This window comes from Nothobranchius furzeri, chromosome 3 (assembly GCF_043380555.1).
Source record: "Nothobranchius furzeri strain GRZ-AD chromosome 3, NfurGRZ-RIMD1, whole genome shotgun sequence".
Taxonomy (NCBI): Eukaryota; Metazoa; Chordata; class Actinopteri; order Cyprinodontiformes; family Nothobranchiidae; genus Nothobranchius; species Nothobranchius furzeri.
The window spans coordinates 79,712,243-79,734,733 of NC_091743.1; the positions used below are offsets into that span (position 1 = coordinate 79,712,243).

A 22,491-nucleotide genomic window follows, 5' to 3' on the forward strand; every position below is an offset into this window, starting at 1 on the left:
CTGATGTCTCCTTCCTCAACGAGCTCAACAACTTTTATAATCATTTTGGGCGAGGGAACCCCACAATCACAACCACAGCAGATATGATGCCAGACCCCCACCCTCTGACTCTTTCCCCCACCGATGTAGGAGCGGTGCTGAGCAGGATCAATGTCCACAAGGCTGCAGGTCCTGATGGCATCCCCGGGCGTGTTCTCAGAGCATGTTCTGAGGAGCTTGTAGGAGTGCTGACAGACATATTCAGCCTGTCCTTGGCCCACTCTGTGGTACCGGCCTGCTTCAAATCCACCTCTATCTTCCCGATACCCAAAAACTCCAACCCAACTAGCCTCAATGACTACCGCCCAGCAGCACTCACCCCCATCATCACAAAGTGCTTAGAGCAGCTGGTCCTAGCACACTCCACAAATCCTTATTGATGTCTTTTGGAGTCAGATCTTAATCTGACTAATACTTGGTAGCAGAGTCAGAACATTTTTGTTTAGTTCCTTGAAGATTTTAATTTAAAAGCTTGTTGTGTTTTCTTCGAGATTGAAGATACAATCCATCCAACCATCCATTTTCTTCTATCCATTTAGTCTTGGGTTTTGGAAGGAACTGCCTGAGCAGAGTAGCTAAGTTACCCTTCCCCCTCTTTGACCTTCTCCAGGTCCTCTTGGAGAAGGTGGCCAGAGAGGATAGCAGGTCCTAAGTCTTCTCGGTGGTTCCTTCTATTTGGAATGTGTTTGGAAATCCTCCAGAGGTAGAAGACCAGGAGACAATCTTGGGACAATCATGATGCTTGAACCACCAAATTCGATTCTTTTTGATGGGGAGATAAATCTTCTCCACCCTAGGTTCTCTTTAGATTCAGAGCTCCTCCCCTTATCCCTGGGGCTGACACTTGCCACATCTACAGGGGAAGCAGGTTGTATCATTACTCTTTTATTTCATTGTGACTCAAATGTCATGACCGTAGGTGAGGGTTGGAATGAAGATAATATGAAGACAGCTCCTACAGTCAGGAGGATCACATCCATTAATGCAAAGCCTTGATCTGCCAATCCATTTGGTGTTCCATATGTCCACCATTTGTCAACAAAACACCAAGATACGGGTGATGCATTAAAGACAAACTGGTCGCTAATGGGAGGGAGCGTTGTACCTATGTTTGGTAAGAACCACAACCTCCCATTCGGAGCATCTGACTCTCATCCTTACTGTGAACCAGATCAATGCACACTGAAGGTCACGAGTCAAAGATGCCAACACAACCACCTCATCTTCCCAATGGAGTAATGAAACACTGAAGCTCTAAAGCTGCACACCTTCAGCAACATGAATGTGGACAATCAAACTTCCAGTATCCACTCATCATCATATGAAGAACTGGTCCACTGTTCCTCAACATGAAGTAAAGTGACTCTGCTCTCCTTGAATCTGAGTTTCAACAAGTGATTACAGGCTCTTTCCAATATACCCAAGAGTGGACTTTCCCTGGAATGGTGAGATGTGTGATTCCCCCAGCTGGAATCCTTTGTCAGATCTCCTAACAAAATCTGAATGAGAAGAAATGTTGAAGGTGTCACCACATTTATCTCCCACGCCTCACACATGGCTGTTCCTGGAAGTTCCCTGTGGATTTCACACCTATGCAGTAAACATGCTTTACACACAAACCACCTCTTAGATTGCTGCAACCCTTCAGTCTGTCAGCAGAATCATTCATCTCTTTATCCTCCCTGAACATCAGCAACAGACAAGCTCCTCATGTCATCATGGAGTCAGAAGTGAGGCCGCATCTCAAACCTCATCCCGTTGGATCGTCAAGAGCTGCATCATGAGGACCTGTTTACATTCCTCTCACACACTTTGTTTACCTTCCTGAGGGTTTTCTTGGTTGGATTCACACCACAAACAGGAATGCTGAGGTGTCCTTATGGATAAAAGATCTATGAGAAAGGTTCCACTATACCAATACAGGCCATTTACCCTTTTACCACATTGAGCTGATCCGTTAGCCTGGCAAGTCATCGTATATTTGTGTAGGGTTTGGTAAATCGAGTGCTGTAAGAGCTCAATAGATATTACCTCTACTTATGACCAATAAACTGTGATACTCTGTCTAAATATAGAATATCAACCTGCTTGGTCTTTACTGTATTTAATTAGAAGATTCTAGGATTCTTTGTTTTATTAAGGGATTGTAAACACTTTGTTTTGATTCAGAAAAGAGTCAGGTTTATAAAAGTAAGAATTTATTTTTAAAACAGTTAAAACTTGACAGGTTAACTAACATTTACTGTGATGGATGGAACTAGATGTGATGCGAATGCGATGTTAGAACTTCCGTATCTAGGAGAGCTGAGTTCTGGATGTAAAAGAATTTGGTTTGCGTTAAGCTATGAAGTTGATTATTATCAAAAACACATCAGACGCTATCTGTCATGTCTACATACCCACTCGAAGACCCTCGTGATAGGTCCAGAATGTCGAAGTCCTCTGACTTCCAGGCACCGAGGTCTGTAGAAGAAACTGCGGCACTACTAGACCGGTCTTAGAGTTGTCTCCAGGTCACAACAGACGGATGGAACCGCGCATCTGGCGGACTCTTAAGGAGTCGAACAATATCAGCTTGTTCTGCAGGAACTGTTTGTTGTATCAGCTTCGCAGGTGCAAAAAGATTTTGACGACGTGTCAAAAGCTTTGATGGTTTAAAGAGGAGGCAGCGCAGTGGTTAGAGCTGTTGCCTTGCAGCAAGAAGGTCCTGGGTTATCTTCCCGGCCTGGGATCTTTCTGCATGGAGTTTGCAGGTTCTCCCTGTGCATGCGTGGGTTCTCTCCGGGTACTCCGGCTTCCTCCCACAGTCCAAAAACATGACTGTTAGGTTGATTGGTCTGTCCAAATTGTCCTTAGGTGTGTGTGTGTGTGTGTTTGTTTGTCCTGTGTGTCTCTGTGTTGCCCTGCGATGGACTGGCTCTCTGTCCAGGGTGTACCCCACCTGATTGCCCGTTGACCGCTGGCGATAGCCACCAGCCTTATTCCGCCCATGAAACTGTTAGAGCGCTGTGATTGGCATTACCCAAGCCTGTTCGGGCCTGCTGAGGCTCCTATGGAGCATCACTAGACTGACATGCAGAGTAAAATCCTTTTGCTTCTGCTAATGTCTTTCTAGATTTCTAGGTCACTGACCATGTTAGCAGCTGAGAGCCATTCCTATCACATTCTGAGTCCTGACTGGTGCAAGATTTTTAATGATAAGCTCTTAGTAAAAGAAAAAAAGCCCATCTAATTTGGCAGTTATTATTATTATTATTATTATTATTATTAACCCTTTGATGCATGAATTATGAAATCTTAGACCATGAATTTTTTAACAATAGTTTTCATTCATATTTAGGTGTGAATGAAAGAAATTTCAACAAATATTTTTTGTAACATTTAATAATTTACAAATAATTTATTACATGTCCACCTCAGTGGACAGTGTGTATTCTGAACATGAAATATGGTGGCTTGACTTACTGGGGAAGGGGTGCTGCTGCTGTTTGGATCTCTGGCTGTAATGCACATAGCACACAAGCTTGCAATATGAAGAAGGACAACACCTGTCCCCCTCCAGCTCGGCTGTGTGACTGCACTAACCGGTCCTGTGGGACTCTCACCATGTGACCCCACATGTCCATGCTGTCTCTGGAGGAGCAGATAGGAGACAAGACCTCCTGTAACTTAAAATGAACCAAAGCTTCCTCCCAGTTTCTCTTTAAGCTGAATTTAACATCAGTTCATCATCATGAAACAAAAGAATAAAGTGGAACAAGAACTTGTATCTTCTATTTCTCTCTCCTTTTAACTTCTCCGTGTCCCTAAATAAAAGAGACAGATGATCACGCTGCAGCCGCCGTCACTGACCCCGCCCCCTCCCCAAGACCGGATCTCCCGACATCACAGCACTCGGTCTGACTGAGCGCTTCCAGGAGAAATAATAATGAAATTATGAAAATAATAATGCGTGTTTGGAGGAGCGTCCTCCAATCCTCTCTCTCTCTCTCTCTCTCTCTCTCTCTCTCTCTCTCTCTCTCTCTCTCTCTCTCTGTGTCACTGATCGAGCGAGTGGAGCGCGCCGCGTGACAACTCGCTCAATTAACATAATTCACAGCCCAAATCCAACAGAACCGATCGGGCTGAGTCGGTTCGGGTTCGGTCTCAGGTTACAACTCCAGCGCTCAGCCCTGCAGTACCACATAAAGGCAGACCAAAGTTTCCTACCCGGTAAATGTGGAGAACACCGCTCTGACAGATGTGGATGCTCCGCTGGTGCCGCCGTTAAAATAACAAAACCACATTCCACTATAATTTATTAAAGTACTCTTCTGTGATGCAGAATGGTTTATGCCCGCATCTCATGCCATGATTATTTGATTATTTTCCTCAGCTCTATCTATCCTACACCTCCCGGTCGGCCGTCGAGGGTGGGGGTGGGGGGTGCGCGCGGGGCCACAAAGAGAGGGCAATACCCTGAATTGTAAGCACTGACCCCTAGTGGCAGTGGTGTTCTGTTGCTAAACATGCAAGTGTGTAACAAGTGGAGGACCCAGAAAAGTGCAACGGTTCAGCAAGACTGACAACTGGATGGTTCAATAGTAGCTTTTGGAGGAGGTTTTTACACAAATACAAGAGAACAGCTAGAATGTTTTTGTTGTTGTTTTTTAATCTCCACATTGATAGCTATACAGGTGCTGGCCAGTAAATTAGAATATCATCAAAAGGTTGAAAATATTTCAGTAATTCCATTCAAAACGTGAAACTTGTACATTATATTCATGCAATGCACACAGACCAATGTATTTCCGATGTTTATTACGTTTAAATTTGATATTCATAAGTGACAACTAATGAAAACTCCAAATTTGGTATCTCAAAAAATTAGAATATTCTGAAAAGGCTGAATATAGAAGACACCTGCTGCCACTCTAATCAGCTGATTTACTCAAAACACCTGCAAAGGCCTTTAAAAGGTCCCTCAGTCTTGTTTTGAAGGCACCACAATCATGGGGAAGACTTCTGACTTAACAGCTGTCCAAAAGACAATCATTGACACCTTGCACAAGGAGGGCAAGACACAAAAGGTGATTGCTAAAGAAGCTGGCTGTTCGCAGAGCTCTGTGTCCAAGCACATTAACAGACAGGCGAAGGGACGGAAAAAATGTGGTAGAAAAAAGTGTACAAGCTCTAGGGATAACCGCACCCTGCAGAGAATTGTGACGACAAACCCATTCAAAAATGTGGGGGAGATCCACAAAGAGTGGACTGCAGCTGGAGTCAGCGCTTCAAGAACCACCACGAGGAGACTCATGAAAGACATGGGATTCAGGTGTCGCATTCCGTGTGTCAAGCCACTCTTGAACATGAAACAGCGCAAGAAGCGTCTCGCCTGGGCCAAGGACAAAAAGGACTGGACTGATGCTGAGTGGTCCAAAGTTATGTTTTCTGATGAAAGCAAGTTCTGCATTTCCTTTGGAAATCAAGGACCCAGAGTCTGGAGGAAGAGCGGAGAAGCACAGAATCCACGTTGCATGAGGTCCAGTGTAAAGTTTCCACCGTCAGTGATGGTGTGGGGTGCCATGTCATCTGCCGGTGTTGGCCCACTCTGTTTCCTGAGGTCCAGGGTCAATGCAGCCGTCTACCAGGAAGTTTTAGAGCACTTCATGCTTCCTGCTGCTGACCAACTTTATGGGGATGCAGACTTCACCTTTCAACAGGACTTGGCACCTGCACACAGTGCCAAAACCACCAGCACCTGGTTCAAGGACCATGGTATCCCTGTCCTTGATTGGCCAGCAAACTCGCCTGACCTTAACCCCATAGAAAATCTATGGGGTATTGTGAAGTGGAGGATGCAATACGCTAGACCCAACAATGCAGAGGAGCTGAAGACGACTATCAGAGCAACCTGGGCTCTCATAACACCTGAGCAGTGCCACAGACTGATCGAGTCCATGCCACGCCGCATTACTGCAGTTATTGAGGCAAAAGGAGCCCCGACTAAGTATTGAGTGCTATACATGCACATTCTTTTCATGTTCATTCTTTTCAGTTGGCCAACATTAGAGAAACAAACATTTTTTCATTGGCCTTTAGAATATTCTAATTTTCTGAGATACCAGATTTGATGTTTTCATTGGTTGTCACCTATAAATATCAAAATTAAACGTAATAAACATCGGAAATACATTGGTCTGTGTGCATTGCATGAATATAATGTACAAGTTTCACGTTTTGAATGGAATTACTGAAATATTTTCAACCTTTTGATGATATTCTAATTTACTGGCCAGCACCTGTACAATGTTCGAAAGTTGTTAAGAGGCATGAAAAGCTAACTTGTTTTCCTAATTTGCCCTTGCAGCTCTAAACAGTCTTACTTTCGTGACATGATCACAGCCATTAGTGACTGAGTGGAAGATTTAGTCAAATCCCCAGTTTTTCCTCTGGGGATACTTTCCATGTGAAAACAGTGATTTATATATTTGGTTATTTTTGGTAAATGTGTGTCTTTAGCTGACCAACTCCTGTCACAAATACTGTAAACGGTTGAGAATCAGTTTAGTGCAGATTCTCCTTTACTGTAGCTCACTTCGTCTGCCTGCTCTAGCCATGTAAATATCAGTTATTCTTGGCTCTGTTTGGTATATTTAGCCTGATAATGGGTGTGACACACTTTCACTAAACAAATAACAAAGCAGAAGGGTAGAAATGTTTGAGCTTTTGGATCCAGCTGTGAGTAGCAGATGTGGTCTTGGAATGGAGACATGTTTCCAGGCTTTTTGAATCAAAGTGTGGGTGTGTCTGCTGCAGGAATCCCTGAGAACACAGCGGCTGTATGGCAAGCTGAGCTGACCTAAAGGCAGGCTCCTCTCTTCTCCATCACATAGATCTCAGTTTCACACTCTCTGAGCATGCCCACATGTGACAGCAAGAGCAACATGATGTATTTATGTTTTAAACCTGGTGAAAATGCAGTGGAGTCAAAGTGAAAATAAAGTCCACCATCTTTCTCAAAACGTAACTAAATGTTCTTGTTCTGGTCAATTTAATGGTCAAATGACCTGCCCTAGTATAAACTGGGCATATTAATGAATATGTAGAAGATTCTTATTTATTTTTTCGTTATTTTACACTGACCAGGCTATTGTAGAATATCACTTTTAAATGAACACTTTGGCACTGTTTCAACCCATACTCTGACTGACCCCTACTTAACACAGTTTTCGTGCCACCCTAGAAGGCCAGCACACACCGGGAGAGTCTCAGCCGTGGAGCAGCTTTTCCTCCATCCTCCTCAATGGACTCGCAACATCACAAAATCCCTTGAGACTTCAGAGGTTATAGTTTGTTTATGCCGTCCACCATTAAACCAAAAGGAAGGAAGTCACGATTGAAATTGCTGTTATGAAGTTGTTCCTCTTCACTACCAGGAATAAAGCCATAAAAACACACCACTGCACCTCTGGAACGATGCTGGGAGTAAATTAGCTGTTAGGTCACATGTATTGAAGTAATTTGCCCCTCCTTGAACCATCACCTTATTGTGGTGGAGGAGTTTGAGTGCCCTAATGATCCTAGGAGCTATGTTGTCTGGGGCACTTTGTGCCCCTGGTAGGGTCTCCCATGACAAATGGGTCTTAGGTGAAGGGTGAGACAAAGAACGGTTCAGAAGATCTTTCATGAACGTAAAAACAAAGAGTCTGAGTACCTGGCCCGGAGGGTTACCGGGGTCCCACCCTGGCGCCAGGCCTGGGGTTGGGGCCCGTGAGGGAGCACCTGGTGGCCGGGCCCAGCCCGAACCGGATACATGGGCTCATCCAACTGTGGACCCACCACCCGCAGAAGAAACATGAAGGGTCCGGTGCAGTGTGGATGGGGTTGCAGACCGAGGCGGGAGCCTTGGCGGTCCGATCCCCGGACAAGGACACTGGTTATTGGGACATGGAACGTCACCTCGCTGGTGGGGAAGGAGCAGGAGCTTGTGGCAGAGGTTAAGTGGTACCAGCTAGATATAGTCGGACTCACCTCGACACATAGCATTGGCTCTGGAACCCAAGTCCTTGAGAGGGGTTGGACACTCTCCTTTTCTGGAGTTGCTCCGGCTGAGAGGCAGAGGGCTGGGGTTGACTTTTTGTTAGCCCCAAGACTCTGCCTGTGTGTTGGGGTTTACCCCGGGGGACGAGAGGGTAGCTTCCCTGCGCCTTCGGGTCAGGGAATGGGTCCTGACTGTTGTTTGTGCTTATGCGCCAAATATCAGTTCAGAGTACCCACCCTTTTTGGAGTCCCTGGGACGAGTGCTAGATAGTGCTCAATCAGAGGACTCCATTGTCCTGCTGAGGGACTTTAATGCTCACATGGGCAATGACAGCATGACCTGGAGGGGTGTGATTGGGGGGAACGGCCCGCCTGATCTGAACTTGAGTGGTGTTTCATTATTGGTCTTCTGTGTAAGCCGCAGTTTGGCCATAACGAACACCATTTTCGAACATAAGGATGCCAATTGGTACACTTGGTACCAGGGCAGCCTAGCTCACAGGTCGATGATAGACTTTGTAGTCATATCATTTGACTTGCGGCCGTACGTTGTGGACACCCGAGTGAAGAGAGGAGCAGAGCTGTCAACTGATCACCACCTGGTGGGGAGTTGGATCAGATGGCAGGGGAAGATGCCGCGCAGACCTGGCAGAACCAAACGCATAGTGAGGGTCTGCTGGGAATGCTTGGCAGAAGAACCTGCCAAGACGGTCTTCAACTCCCACTTCCGGCAGAGCTATGACCGCGTCCCGAGAGCAGTGGGATACATCGATTCCGAGTGGGCCTTTTTCCACTCTGCGATTGTTGAGGCGGCTGTGGTTGCAAGTTGGCCGGTGCCAGTCATGGTGGCAACCCCCATACCCGCTGGTGGACACCAGAGGTTCGGGGAGCCGTCAGGCTGAAGAAGGAGGCCTACAGGGCATGGCTGGTCTGTGGGTTTCCGGAGGCAGCAGACGGGTACTGGATAGCCCGGTGGGGTGCAGCAGTTGCCGAGGCAAAATCTTGGGCGTGGGAGGAGTTTGGTGAGGCCATGGAGAAAGACTGTCGATCAGCTCCAAAGAGGTTCTGGCAAACTGTCCAGTGCCTCAGGAGAGGGAAGCAGCAACTCGCTCACACTGTTTACAGTGGGGATGGGGAGCTGCTGACGTCAACTGGGGCTATAGTCGGGAGGTGGAAGGAATACTTTGAGGAGCTCCTCAATCCCACCTACACGCATTTCGAGGAGGAGCCAGAGCCAGGAGACCTGGGGATGGACTTTCCAATCTCTGGGGCAGAAGTTGCTGAGGTAGTCAAACAACTGCACAGCAGCAGAGCCCCGGGGGTGGATGAGATTCGTCCTGGGTATCTCAATGCTATGGATGTGGTAGGGCTGTCGTGGTTGACACGTCTCTGCAAGATTGCATGGTCATCGGGGGCAGTTCCTGTGGAGTGGCAGACCGGGGTGGTGGTCCCCATCTTTAAGAAGGGTGACCAGAGGGTGTGTTCCAACTATAGGGGGATCACACTCCTCAGCCTCCCTGGAAAGGTCTACTCCAAGGTACTGGAGAGGAGGGTCCGATCGATAGTTGAATCTCAGATTGAGGAGGAGCAATGTGGTTTTCATCTTGGCCGTGGAACTGTGGACCAGCTCTATACCCTTGCAAGGGTGATGGAGGGGGCATGGGAGTTTGCCCAACCAATCCACATGTGTTTTGTGGATTTGGAGAAGGCTTATGACCGTGTCCCCAGGGGCACCCTGTGGGGGACGCTCCAGGAGTATGGGGTGGGTGGCCTTTTGTTAAGGGCCATTCAGTCCCTTCACCAGAGGAGCGTGAGTTTGGTCCGCATAGCTGGTAGTAAGTCGGACCTGTTCCCGGTGAGGGTTGGACTCCGCCAGGGCTACCCTTAGTCACCGGTTCTGTTCATAACCTTTATGGACAGAATTTCTAGGCACAGCCGTAGTGTGGAGTGTGTCGAGTTTGGTGGCAGGAGAATCTCGTCTCTGCTTTTTGCGGATGATGTGGTCCTCCTAGCTTCATCCAGCTCTGATCTTCAGCTCTTGCTGGGTAGGTTCGCGGCCGAGTGTGAAGCGGCTTGGATGAGGATCAGCACCTCCAAATCTGAGACCATGGTTCTCGACCGGCAAAGGGTGGCTTGCCAACTCCAGGTTGGGAAAGAGGTCCTACCTTAAGTGGAGGAGTTTAAGTATCTCGGGGTCTTGTTCACGAGTGAGGGTAGGAAGGATTGGGAGATTGACAGGCGGATTGGTTCAGCGTCTGCAGTGATGCGGACGCTGAGCCACTCTGTCGTGGTGAAGACAGAGCTGAGCCAGAAAGCCAGGCTCTCGATTTACCGGTCGATCTATCCCAATTCTCACCTATGGCCATGAGCTTTGGGTAATGACCGAAAGAACGAGAATGCGGATACAAGCGTCCGAAAGGAGTTTCCTCCGTAGGGTGGCCAGGCTCAGCCTTAGAGAGAGGGTGAGGAGCTCGGACATTTGGGAGGGACTTGGAGTAGAACCGCTGCTCCTCCGGATCGAAAGGAGTCAGTTGAGGTGGTTTGGGCATCTGGTCAGGATGCCTCCTGGGCGCCTCCCTGGGGAGGTGTTTCGGGCATGTCCTGCCGGCAGGAGGCTTCCGGGTCGACCCAGGACATGTTGGAGAGGTTACATCTCCCATCTGGTCCGGGAACGCCTTGGGGTACTGCCGGAGGAACTGGTGGAGGTGGCTGAGGAGAGGACGGTCTGGTGCTCCCTAGATGGGATGCTGGCCCTGCGACCCAGACCCGGATAAGCGGAGGAAGATGACGACGTATTGAAATAATTTGCATCAATATGAAATTGCATTGATGCTATAGTCTTGTATTTAGGGTTTTACACTCAAACCGTGTGTTTAGCCCTGTGTAGCCCTATGTTAACTGTGGAAATTGATGTGTCCCAGAAGTTGCTCGCAGCAAAAGTAGAACCTGATCCTATCCCTAGCAGCACGACGTGGCGAGCTGCCCTTGGGACACACCTGAAAATGTCTGTGTTGCGGATGGTTTGAATCACCCCCAAATATTATAATGGCTTCTATTTGAAGCACTGACGTTCCGCTTCACTGACATTACCGGTGTGAGGTAGGGATTAGAACGTGTACAAGAACCAGCCACTAGGGGGGCATTGTTTTTTTTGTTTCAGCTTTGCTTTCCATGTTTTGTTCCTATGTCTAGTTATTACAAATGCCAATTACCAAGACCAATGTCATTAAATGTCTGCAGGTGTTATTCTGTGATTTCGTGTGAGCTCTGAGCAGAACCAGCTTGACTACAGAGGTCTTGACAAAGTGTAGGATAGATGGCAACATAACTTATAACTAGAGAGGTTTGAACAGTTTTTTTTGGTCCCTATCCAGAGTTATCAACTCAACAACAGTCCTGTTTTAGAAGCTGCCACTTGCTACAGTTGAAAATAAAAAAAGTTATTGGCTACTAAAATTTCAATAAGGCTTGAATTTGAAGTAGCTGTTATGAAATTCTTGATCCTTAGTTTGATTCACTCTCTGTCCTCATCTGCCTGAGGGGTTCATACCAGTATTGGGGCATCTGTGATTCTGTTGGTTCTAACAGCAGCGGCGTGCTTTTGGGACAATCAGTGTTCTTGAATGGGTTGACTTCATGGCAGGACAAATGAAGCTCATCATCATTACCTCTTCATGTCCACTCTAGTAGTCCTCTTTGCTTCTCATTAGCCGGTAAACCAGAGTCTGGGTCTTAGGATTTACTCTGTTCCCCTCAGATATGAGTGAGTACCATGTCTGTACAGGACCAAAATGTCCCTCTACCATCCATCCGTCCGTCCGTTTGTTCATCCATTCATCTATCCATCCATTCAGTCTAAAGAGAACAAAATGTGAGTTTTGAGGTCAGACTCATTAAATGGTTTTGTTACCTGCAGTTTGTGTTGCTCACTGTCACAGCTCTACCAAGCAACACCACCTTGTGGTGCATTTATAAAGCTGGAATTGTGTGTGTAGTAAGACTCTGGTAGGGTGGTGACTTACTCTTTAATATTTGTTTTTTGTTTTATGTTTAAACATTAAGATTTTGTGGAGAAAAAGTTTACTCTCCATTTTTATTGTAATAAAAATGGCTAATAAATATATATTTTAAATATTCATATAAATGTTTTTTTTTTTTTACAGTTGTCACCCCACTGGAGCACCAATCCAGACAGCTTTGTCCCAGTGTGGCCTCTGCTTGGTAATGAAACTGTAGTCTGGTTAGCAGGCTGGTTAAGACACTCTGATCACTCAGGAGCCATGTGGTCCTTCCCACTCAGGCAGATCCCATCTCCATATTCAATGCAAGCTCAGCTAGCTAGCATAGCATCACAAACAGTGTCTGTAAACCCCAGCATGACACTGTCCACAGAAAAAACCCTCCAGCAGTCAACTCCCTCCCCTCCTGCTGTTGGAGTTAGTGGAAAGAGATGAAGTAATTCCATCTCTGGGATGGTTGGAGCATATGGCTTTTATATTGCGCTGATGCGTTTGTAAACGCTGCTGCTTCAGCGAAGCTCAGTGTGTCAGATTCATCCTCATCCAAACCCAGCAGCAGAACCAGGACCTGAGAATATCTTCATGTTATTAAGTTGACCCAAGCATGTTGGTGACATCATCATTACCTTCATCACTGTCACGTTTTCAGAATCATGCTAATTTCCCCAAAAGATACCAGCCGTGCTTCCCTAAATTCAGCTCTGATTTGCAGATGTCCACCAGTTAGAGACTATGCCTGATTTAATCCTCCTTTCTTTAAACTTTTTGTGCTGCTGTAGGTCAGTCACACATTCCACACCATCAGCGAACAACTTGAAGGTCAAAATCAGGAAGTGAGCATTGTGTTGAGACCTAAACAGGAAGCCACAACCTCCTCCAACCACCCACTCTCTCAGACCTGTTAGCTAACCCTACAGTGTAGTGTGTGTGTGTGTGTGTGTGTGTGTGTGTGTGTGTGTGTGTGTGTGTGTGTGTGTATTGGCAGATTACATGTGCCTGTGGCTCCTGTTCGCCATGAAACGATCAAATCTGTGTGGACTCAGACAAAGATGTGAGTTTGGGACCTGGAGTGGTTATGGTGGTCGTAGTGATGACATTTCATTGGACATTTTTATGCCTGGAAATGTAGTTTTTACGTAACTATCGACAATGAATCACAAAAAATAAACATATGTTGTATAGAGATTTTATTGCTAAGTTGACTTAGTAAAAACGTGTTAGTATTGCGTGAAAAAAACTGCTTTTATAGCTTTTACAGCACAAACTAACTGAGTTAGTCAACACCCCAAAAGGTTTTAAAAAAAGGTGACTTGAGCTGTTTTTACAGGACCATAGAGTTTGCAAAACAGGATTTGCTCCCTGGGGAGGATTTTGGCATTTATAGTGGCAAAGCTGAAGCTAGAATAAACTGCCATCAGGCACCTCTCAAACCAAGACGGGATAAAGGGAGGTAGCTGGGCGACACCCCCCCCCCCCCCCCCCCCCCCCCGCACGTGACGTCGCTCCAAAGGGATTAGCGGAGCTGACACACGTTTAGCCGTCAGAGGCGAGGGGCTCATGCGGCAGTATTACTATGAGGCTAAGCGCATCAGAATCGAGTTTTATAACCTTTCCCCTTTTCTCCTTACCGCATTTACGTGAACCACAAATTCGAATTTATCACTCTGTAATGACGCAATGGTCTGTCTTATAAAAAAGGCTTTGGTGGGTTCCCAGTAGAGCTGGTTGGGGTGTTTGGGGGGGTCATGTTCCAAACCACACTGTTCATTTAAATGAATGAATGGTCGTTGTTGCTAAGTGTATTTTGGATGTCACATACTTTATAGTTGTGGTTCACTGAAAAAACAATTATTTCTAATTATAATCAGTCATGCAGAGCAGGCTGAACATGAAAACAGTCTCCTACACCTATGTCCTGCATTAGCTTCTGATAGAAATAGACGGTGAAACTCTAGGATTAGAAAATCCTGACAGATCTGCGTCACACTGTCACTTATCATTCATGGACTCATCCATCTTGACTTGTGACAGGGGAGGCTGTTGTTGGTTTAGCGTCCAGGGAACAGCAGAAACCGTCTCGACTAGTAGAAGCTAACTGTTAGCATTAGCAACTCCACCACATGGCAGAACTCCTCCAGGCTTGTGGAGATAAAACATCCATTTTGCAAGTCAGCAGTAACTTGCTGTTACCAAGTTCGGGACGAGATGCCCAAATATCAAGAAATAAGACAGTCAATAAGTCAGGTAACAGGAGCTGGACCCAAAAGCAAGGCTCGAGAACGAGGAGCTAATAAGCAAATGTCCTTTATTAAGGCTGAGGTCAAAAGCAGGTAAAAAATCCCAACAAACAATCCCAAGTAAGCTGGCAAAAGGGCAGAGATGAGTGAACCAAAACTAAGTCAAAGACACTGAGTGCAAACACTAATCACAGCTGGAACGAAGCGCTAGAACACAACAACGAACTAGCAACTGAAAGGAGAACAGAGAGAGGTTCAATACAAGTAAACACAGCTGGGATGGATCAGGTTGACAAAGGACAGGAAGTGGCACAGAAGAGGATGTCAAAATAAAACAGGAAACAAAGAAATGGGCTCTTGGCAGGGTGTGACACTGCTGCTGGCGACCATTGCAGATGTGTTGATTTAGGGCTTCCACACCTTTAAAATTAAGGCATTTACTGTTCATCGCGTGTTTCTAGTGTGAACAATACCTGAATAACAAAATAAAAACCCAAACTTTCTCATGTGTGGACTAAAAGCACTGACACCAACAACTACTCACCAAGGCTGTCACTTACTATGACATCACAAGCTCCTATATTGTGGTTTTGGAGACATTTTTAGAAAACCCATTTCGGTGTTTTAGGCCCACAGCACACCCCAGGAAAGAGTTTTTAGCACAAAATGACAGAAAGTTGAAGTAAAAAAAAAAAGCTGGATTTATTCAGCCTTCAGTTGTAGGCTGTTACTGAAGTTTTCATTTCATTTTCTTTCCCATCATTACTGTGACATTCCTTCACATGAACACATAAACCACATAGTAATGTGTAAGGTTCTAGACACAGGTCTTCTGTCCAACACACACACACACACACACACACACACACACACACACACACACACACACACACACTTACTCTGGTGGTGATGGTGATGGGACTTCCAGATCTGGACAGAAGAGCTGGCCCGCTGCTCAGCTGTGACGTACTGCCACCTGAGATTTATAAGAACTTGACGTCAGCATCCCTAATGCACTTCCCGTAATAAAAAATGAGATTGTAGCATGAAATAAAACCATTTCCTCTCCTGCTCCAGAGATGTGATGGCCAGTTGCATCTCACAGAGCCCACTTTCACTTCTAGGAGCTTCACTTGGAGCTGTGGCGTGTGACTATCTAAAAGCGACAGACTGTTTTAGACTTAAACGGAGCCAGATTAAAACTAAATCAGTTTTAAGACCCTATTTTCCACCTGACAATGAGGATATGCAGGAAACAGATTCTTAGGTTCCTGGTGAGGAGCTTGTTGGAGTCACGGAGCTCAACAAATGTGTTTTAGTTCTCCGATAACTGAAAGTTACTGGACTGGTTCCGTTTCTTACTGGATCCGTACAGGTTACTGAGTCCATTTAGCGTCTGCTACTGATGTGCTGTAAATCACAGCGTGTTCAATCCAAAAGGATTCCTCCAATCTGGATGAAATAACCAGTGTCTTAACAGTTTCCATAAAGCAGAAAGAGGCGTCTTCATAATTCCCACATAAAGAAGCTCCCAGAATATCTCCTCATTCTGAGAGGGCTATAACTTGATTCCAGAAGTTTCTCCTATATTTGCTGTAATGGCAAAACAAATTAGCTCAAAACATTTTTTCATACCTCTTAATAAATGTTCTAACATAATAAAGCTATTGTGAAGATGAAATAAGTCATAAAGTGGTTCTCTCACACTTATCCAAAAATCTCCACACCTTTTGGACCAAAAGCAACTATCCGACCATAGGGTTGTCGTCTCGCCAAACCGCCACACATCCCTGGGTCCTCCACTCATTACATACTTGAGCATGTAGCAACAGAACACCTCTGGTGTGAGAGGTTCTCCACTCAATAATGTCAGAGAAGGAGAAACAGCCGGCTGCTACCACTCCAACTTTAGGACAAAATACCCGAGGCCCAAAAAGAAAAACACTATTTGTAGTCACAGACAACAAAAGATGTTTGGACGTAGAAAACGGCGACTGGTGTTTAGCGCTATCTCGTTTAGTCCTGCATCACGTTCCGTGATCGTGTTTGCATTCAAAACCTAGCTTGTTTGCAGAATTGTTGTCACAGTTAGAAGTTAGATCGTCTATGTTGATTTATAAAAAGCTCCTTCACGAAATCTGGGTGTTGTGATTGATGAACACCTGACCTTTAAAGATCACGTCGCCTCTGTTGCTCGTTCATGCCGCTTTGCGCTGTATAACATACGACAGATCAGACCATACCTAACACAACATGCCACCCAGCTCCTGGTGCAATCTACTGTCATCTCCCGCCTCGATTACTGCAATGCCCTTCTAACTGGTCCTCCAGGCTGTACTGTGAGACCTCTTCAAATGGTCCAGAACGCAGCAGCGCGTCTGGTCTTCAATCAGCCAAAAAGAGCACACGCCACCCCTCTGTTCATTGAGCTCCACTGGCTACCGCGAGCAGCACGCTCGCAACACTAGCATACAAAGTCCGAGATGGTACGGCTCCCATCTACCTGAATCCTCTTGCAAAGGCTTACGTCTCGGCCGCTCCGGTCATCACAGGATCGTCGGCTAGCAGTGCCTACACCACGCTCAGGACAATCCAGACTCCTCATGCATCGTTCCACAAATGTGGAATGACCTACCAAGCACTACCAGAACAGGGGCTTCCTTTTCAATTTTCAGGAAACTCCTGAAGACCCTTCAGGTTGCTATTGTTGTTGTTAGCCTCAAGGGAAACATGCCGATTATCACTTGTAAGTCGCTTTGGACAAAAGCGTCTGCTAAATACATAAACATAAAAAGCATCCTCTGATGCAGTTTAACTATCGTAAAGATCGGTGGGGTGGACAGTTTTGATTTATTTATCATCACCCACAGCACAAACACAAAAGTCTAAAATTGATTGACTTTTGGAATCAACTCAATTCAAGATGGCTGACCTTGGATAACAAACATATATTTACAGCTTAGTTTTACTGATATTCAGACACTTTAATTTTTTACTTTCACAATATTTTGTGAGAAGTAGCAAACAGTTGTTTTTAAGATTCGACCAGAACAGCAGCATCATGTCTTACCAATAAATGACCTGTCAAGTACACAGGTGGCAGGAATAGCCAATCACACATTAGCAAGTATCGGCAGAGCCAATAGACGAGCTTATGCACGGTTCTAATGGGAAACAGCGGTTGTTTTCCGCTTGGTCCTAGTGCTCAACCAGTGTCTATTTAATGTAGCGTATTATTGTTTGTGGATGGTAAAAAGTGCAGGGGACAAAAAATTACTTTGGAAAAATTAAAACTAAGTCCACAACTGTGCTGATGCCATCTGAAACAGCTTAATTCTCCAGAATTTTGCAATAATTTGTGCAATTTTAATGTTATTTTATAAATTTGTTCATATTTTTTCTGCAGAATTCTGAAGAACCTCCTTCCCGATGCGATCACTGCTGCTTGTGATATTTACACTTGTAAATAGCAAACCACTGAATTTCACAATAATAAACAAACTGAAAACAATGTTGGTTATGTAAATGTTTTTGAAGTAACTTTTGTATGAACTGCCATGAAATGTACAGTCAGAGCTTTTTTCAGATTGCAGTGATACTGGCTAAACTAACGGTTAGCTCATCAGTCCTGAAGGGCATACACTTTTTCTCTGAACAGAGGCTGTTACAAGAAGCTATCTAAGATAACAAATGTTTACAGAAACACACTTCAGCATGGTGTCATGTTGTAAGCCAGGAGGAGGTTAGGACCCAAGATGCAGAACCAGGGAGACACGAGGCAGGAGCTGGAGTAAACGTAAAAATCCTTTAAGGAATAAATGTCCACGAAACCAAAAATATCCAAAGCGCAAAAAACCTAGAGACCTAGTAGCAAATCCTAGAGACCAAGAGGGGGAACGAGAACAACGCTGACACAACAATGGACCAACAACACTTTGAGACGCAGACAGGGTTTTATACACAGGGGCAGGATGATTGGGAGATGAGCTGCAGGTGCGTGGGGAGAGAGAAACCTGGTGAAATCAATTTACTAATCAGAAGAGGAATCTAAAGCCCTGTCCACACGTAGCCGGGGATCTGCCAAAACGTAGATATTTTTCTACGTTTTGGCCTGTCAGCCACACGAAAACAGAGTTTTTTGACACGAAAGCGGATCTTTTTAAAATCTCCGGCCAAAGTGAAGATCTGCGTTTCCTTAACAAAGTATTTATCCGGGTACGTGTGGACAGTTTTTTTTAAAACGAGGTGGTGTGGATGCAAGTTTTTGGAGGGGCGGATATTTGTTTAAAAAAATGGCTACGTGTGGACTAGGCCTAAGCTGAGGAGGGGAAATAAAACATGACCTATGAATAATTACCAAACCTACAGACTAGAAGAACAAGACGGATAACTAATGATCTAAGGAGAAAGGGAGAACTAATAAACCGGTGGGGAAGGACCAAGGAAGGAACCTAGAAGAAAACCTGAACCTATGAAGACTACAGGGAAAAACTGGCTAGATAATATAAATACAAAGAAAACCAAAGAATAAGTGAACCTGGGAAACCTGGTGGGAGCTGGAGACAAGAAGGGCACAGGAAGCTTAGGTAGACATGAGGGGGATCCTAGAGGGACACCTGGAGGGGTTGGAGACCTAAAGGGGCACAGAAACCTAAGGGGAGAACCTGGAGTGGGGCTGGGGAACACAAGGAGGCACATGAGGAACACAAGGAGACACATAAGAGGAACCTAGAGGGGGGCTGGAGAACACATGAGGGGGATGCCGGACGCAGACCATGGCCAAATGATTAAAGTGATTTTCTTGTAAGGTTAACGTAATCGTGCTGGCTCATCATGATTTTCAGTTTTTGTTCTTGTGCTTTGACTCGTTGTTCTTGTTTGAAAGAAAATTGTGAACACATTTGTGCATATTTTAATCTGCTTGTAAGAGGCTTTGATGCTTGTCTGTAAAACGTTTTAATGAGCCAAGAACAGAAGTCTAGGCATTCCTCCCAGTGGAAAACAATAGTTGCTGCACAGACTTCAAAAGGGCACAACGTTTAGAGTAGTTTGTTTCTTGGCTTCACCTGTGATGACCTTGAGTTCAGCAAGGGGAAAAAAAGCAGCTGTTTGGTTTCATAATTCCCCTTTTGTCTGGGCTGAAAGGGGTTCTTTTTACCAAGCGTAGGAGAATGTTTTTAAACTTGTTTAGGAGCACCAATTGTTCCAATACATCCTAAGTTTTATGAAGCCCAAAGTTCACCTTTCCTTCCAGCGAAGAGGTGAGACACACAAAAACACACACACACAGTCAACCCAGGAAAGACTCTGGCCAACACTCTGTCTCGACAAAGTTCTGCGTGTGTGTGTGTGTGTGTGTGTGTGTGTGTGTGTGTGTGTGCACGTGTTTGTGTGTGTGTGTGTGTGTGTGTGGTGCATGCTGAGAGGTGCTCTGGTTGGCTGCTGTTTTGACAGACATGCCTTGAATACCAGCCTTCCTCCCGAGAGGAGGGGGTCAACCACATGGAATCCAAACAGACGTGCTCACACTGCCTTTCCTCCATTCTTCCCCACTGCACACAGCTGGCCTTTGTCAGGGCGAGTTAGTCCATTTTGCTGACCTCTTGACCCAGTGACCACAGCTCAGGGAGAAACAGCTCTGTGTCTCTTTATCCCCACCTCCCTGGTTTCCTGTAGGTAACTGGTTAACTGCCTTCACACAGCAGGGACCAGACCAGACTCTGCAACCCTGAAGATATGAGCTTCAGACCCCTTTAGAGACGGTGTCTCGCCATACCAAGAGTTCTCTTTGAATGTGTCAGTCAGTCGAGCCCTCATATAAAACAAGGCCTGTTTTTGACCTAAAACCTAATTATTGAGCCAATAAAAATTGAGGAATTAATTAGAAACGAGTCGGAAAGCAACTCTGTTGCTGGGTTTGTTCGTTTTCTCTACCTGTTACAGTGCAAGGTTGCTGGGCTGGTTTCTGCCTGGAGCAGGGCAGGCTGAACACACAAAAACACAATCAAAGCTCAGATTGTGTTTAAGGACATTCTCGTGAATGATGTTTAAATCATCTTGATGTGATTTTGTTGAAGAAAGTGATAATTATCGTCATCCTTATCCTTATTCTAGACAGATCTCTGCTGTGCTCAAGAGGGTCAGGTTCTAGAATTGGTTAGTTTCATCGGTCTCCGAGCCATCCTGTCTAACAGCTCTTGCACTTCCAGACTTACATCAACTTACTAAACTAAGGAGTTCCAGAGAGTCGTGTTGACTATTTTTCTGAATGTTTCTCTTGCAAATTTTACACAAAAAATGCGAGAGTGATTTACTATTCCAAAAAATTTGGTAACTATTTTTCTAACATTGTTCACAATGTGTTTCTACCTGTCATAGTCAGAGAGATGCTGGCCTGAAAAGTGTGTGTTTTGTCTCTACGAGTGTATGAATAACATGACAGGTTGATATCTGACCAAGGCAAGGAGAGACACAGTTATTAAAGTATCTTAATCTCTATTAGATTTAATAGCATTCACAGAGCCAAACACTGAGGTCACTGTTGACTTTTAAACAACAGAGCCAAGTTCACATCCAGCAGTTGGAGATTCCAGTTTGGCTCAGACACACACACGCACACACACACGCACACGCACACGTACACACACACACACACACACACACACACACACACACACACACACACACACACACAGAATGCAGAATATAAGCAGGGGGGCAGATTGAGACAGAATGTTATGAGTCTGTGACAGTGTGTGTCCTGTCACTGTGACCTGATTGGTCATGCACCCTGGCTACTTGGTCAAAGAAGATCTCCTTTTAGCTGACTGGTTAGAGCACGTGAGTCTCACCCGGGAGTCTGGGGATCGGACCATTTTTTTTATATCAGCCACAGATCTCTCTGAAGAACTCAGCATTGACGGCTTCAGCAAGGCTGTGGCACTCCGTGGATTTTCTCTTATTTGTTTTGCAAAAGCATTTGCTTTCATTTCTCCACCTCACCCACAAGTACCTCAATTCCTGCTTCGGTGAAATAGCGCTTCCTTGATCTACGGTCACCATTGTTAATGGTGGAGCGCTGCAATGAGCCAAATTATGTATATGCATGAGATCCACAAGGCACTTTGCATTGACCATTTATGGCAGAAAGTGGGCATGTTGAGGGCGGGATGTGATCAAAAACAGCTGAGAACCTTTCTAGATAGTTTCTGATTTATAAAGCGGAGATTGCGTGCAGCTGTGCATACTCCATGTTTTATAGATCACAAACCTACTTGGCATGAGTACATTTTTTTTGCTGAGCTTAAGTACGGTTTTAGTAAGGATTCTACACAATGTTTTATAAATGAGACCCTAGAACATTGCTTTGATTTGCTTTGTTCGTTTTGATCATTAGATCGAAATCATGAATAAAAAGCAAAGTTTTTCATGGTGCTCTGGGTGAGACCTAAGCAGCATGCATTACAGGAGGTATTCCTGCTGCATCTTCAACATTAGGAGCTTAGAAACAGTTATTTTAAAGTAGCATCAATGTGGCTGAAATGGCCTAACTGATCATTTTTGGTTGGCCTGGTGAAACAGAGATACATACAGTACTTACCATGGAGGTGTGGTATAGTTGCCTGGAAATTCTGATAGTGGAAATGGGACTATTGTTTCTGAATTGGGAACACCATGAAGTTCCCCAGGAGGAACTGAATGGTTGCTTGGGAGAAGGATTTCTGGATTCCACTCCAGGGTTTGTTACAGACATAAATCAAATAGAAATGCTGTAGCAAGCCTTTTGCTGTTAAAAACAATTCTATAATGTATTCGTTCTTGGAGTTCAGTGAATTTTTTTCAGTCAATGCTTCAGATTCAATTCAATTCTTTATTCAGGACAATGCACATTAATAAACAATCAAATACATTGTATCGATCGTAAATGGGCCAGATTATAGCATAGTTGCTAATTTGCATCTGTAGTCCGTCAACAAGATAACTAAGTAAAACAAGTAACACTATACATTTTAAAAACAGTCAGACAGAAACATTCCATTAAAATAGACAAAAAAAAAATAGGAATAACAAAAGATGCAAACATGACTGGGAACCGTCAAGATGTAGTTCGAGGTGCTTTTTAAAGGTGCTATAAGTGGGAAACTCTGATATTCGCTTGGATGTTGTTTCAAAAT

At 45.0% G+C, this 22,491-nt stretch overlaps 1 protein-coding gene across 2 annotated transcripts in view; it reads left to right on the forward strand.

The window, feature by feature from the left end:
- The window catches only part of afap1 (actin filament associated protein 1), a 116,709-nt gene that overhangs the window by 23,573 nt on the left and 70,645 nt on the right, over nt 1–22,491 (forward strand). The window contains exon 1 of one of the 2 annotated variants that reach the window (XM_054735616.2): nt 12,230–12,282. The exons of the other annotated variant lie outside the window; for it this stretch is intronic. The gene's annotated coding sequence lies outside the window, so the exon portion shown is untranslated. Of the gene's footprint in view, nt 1–12,229; nt 12,283–22,491 lie in introns of those variants that run through there. 2 annotated transcript variants of the gene reach the window in all.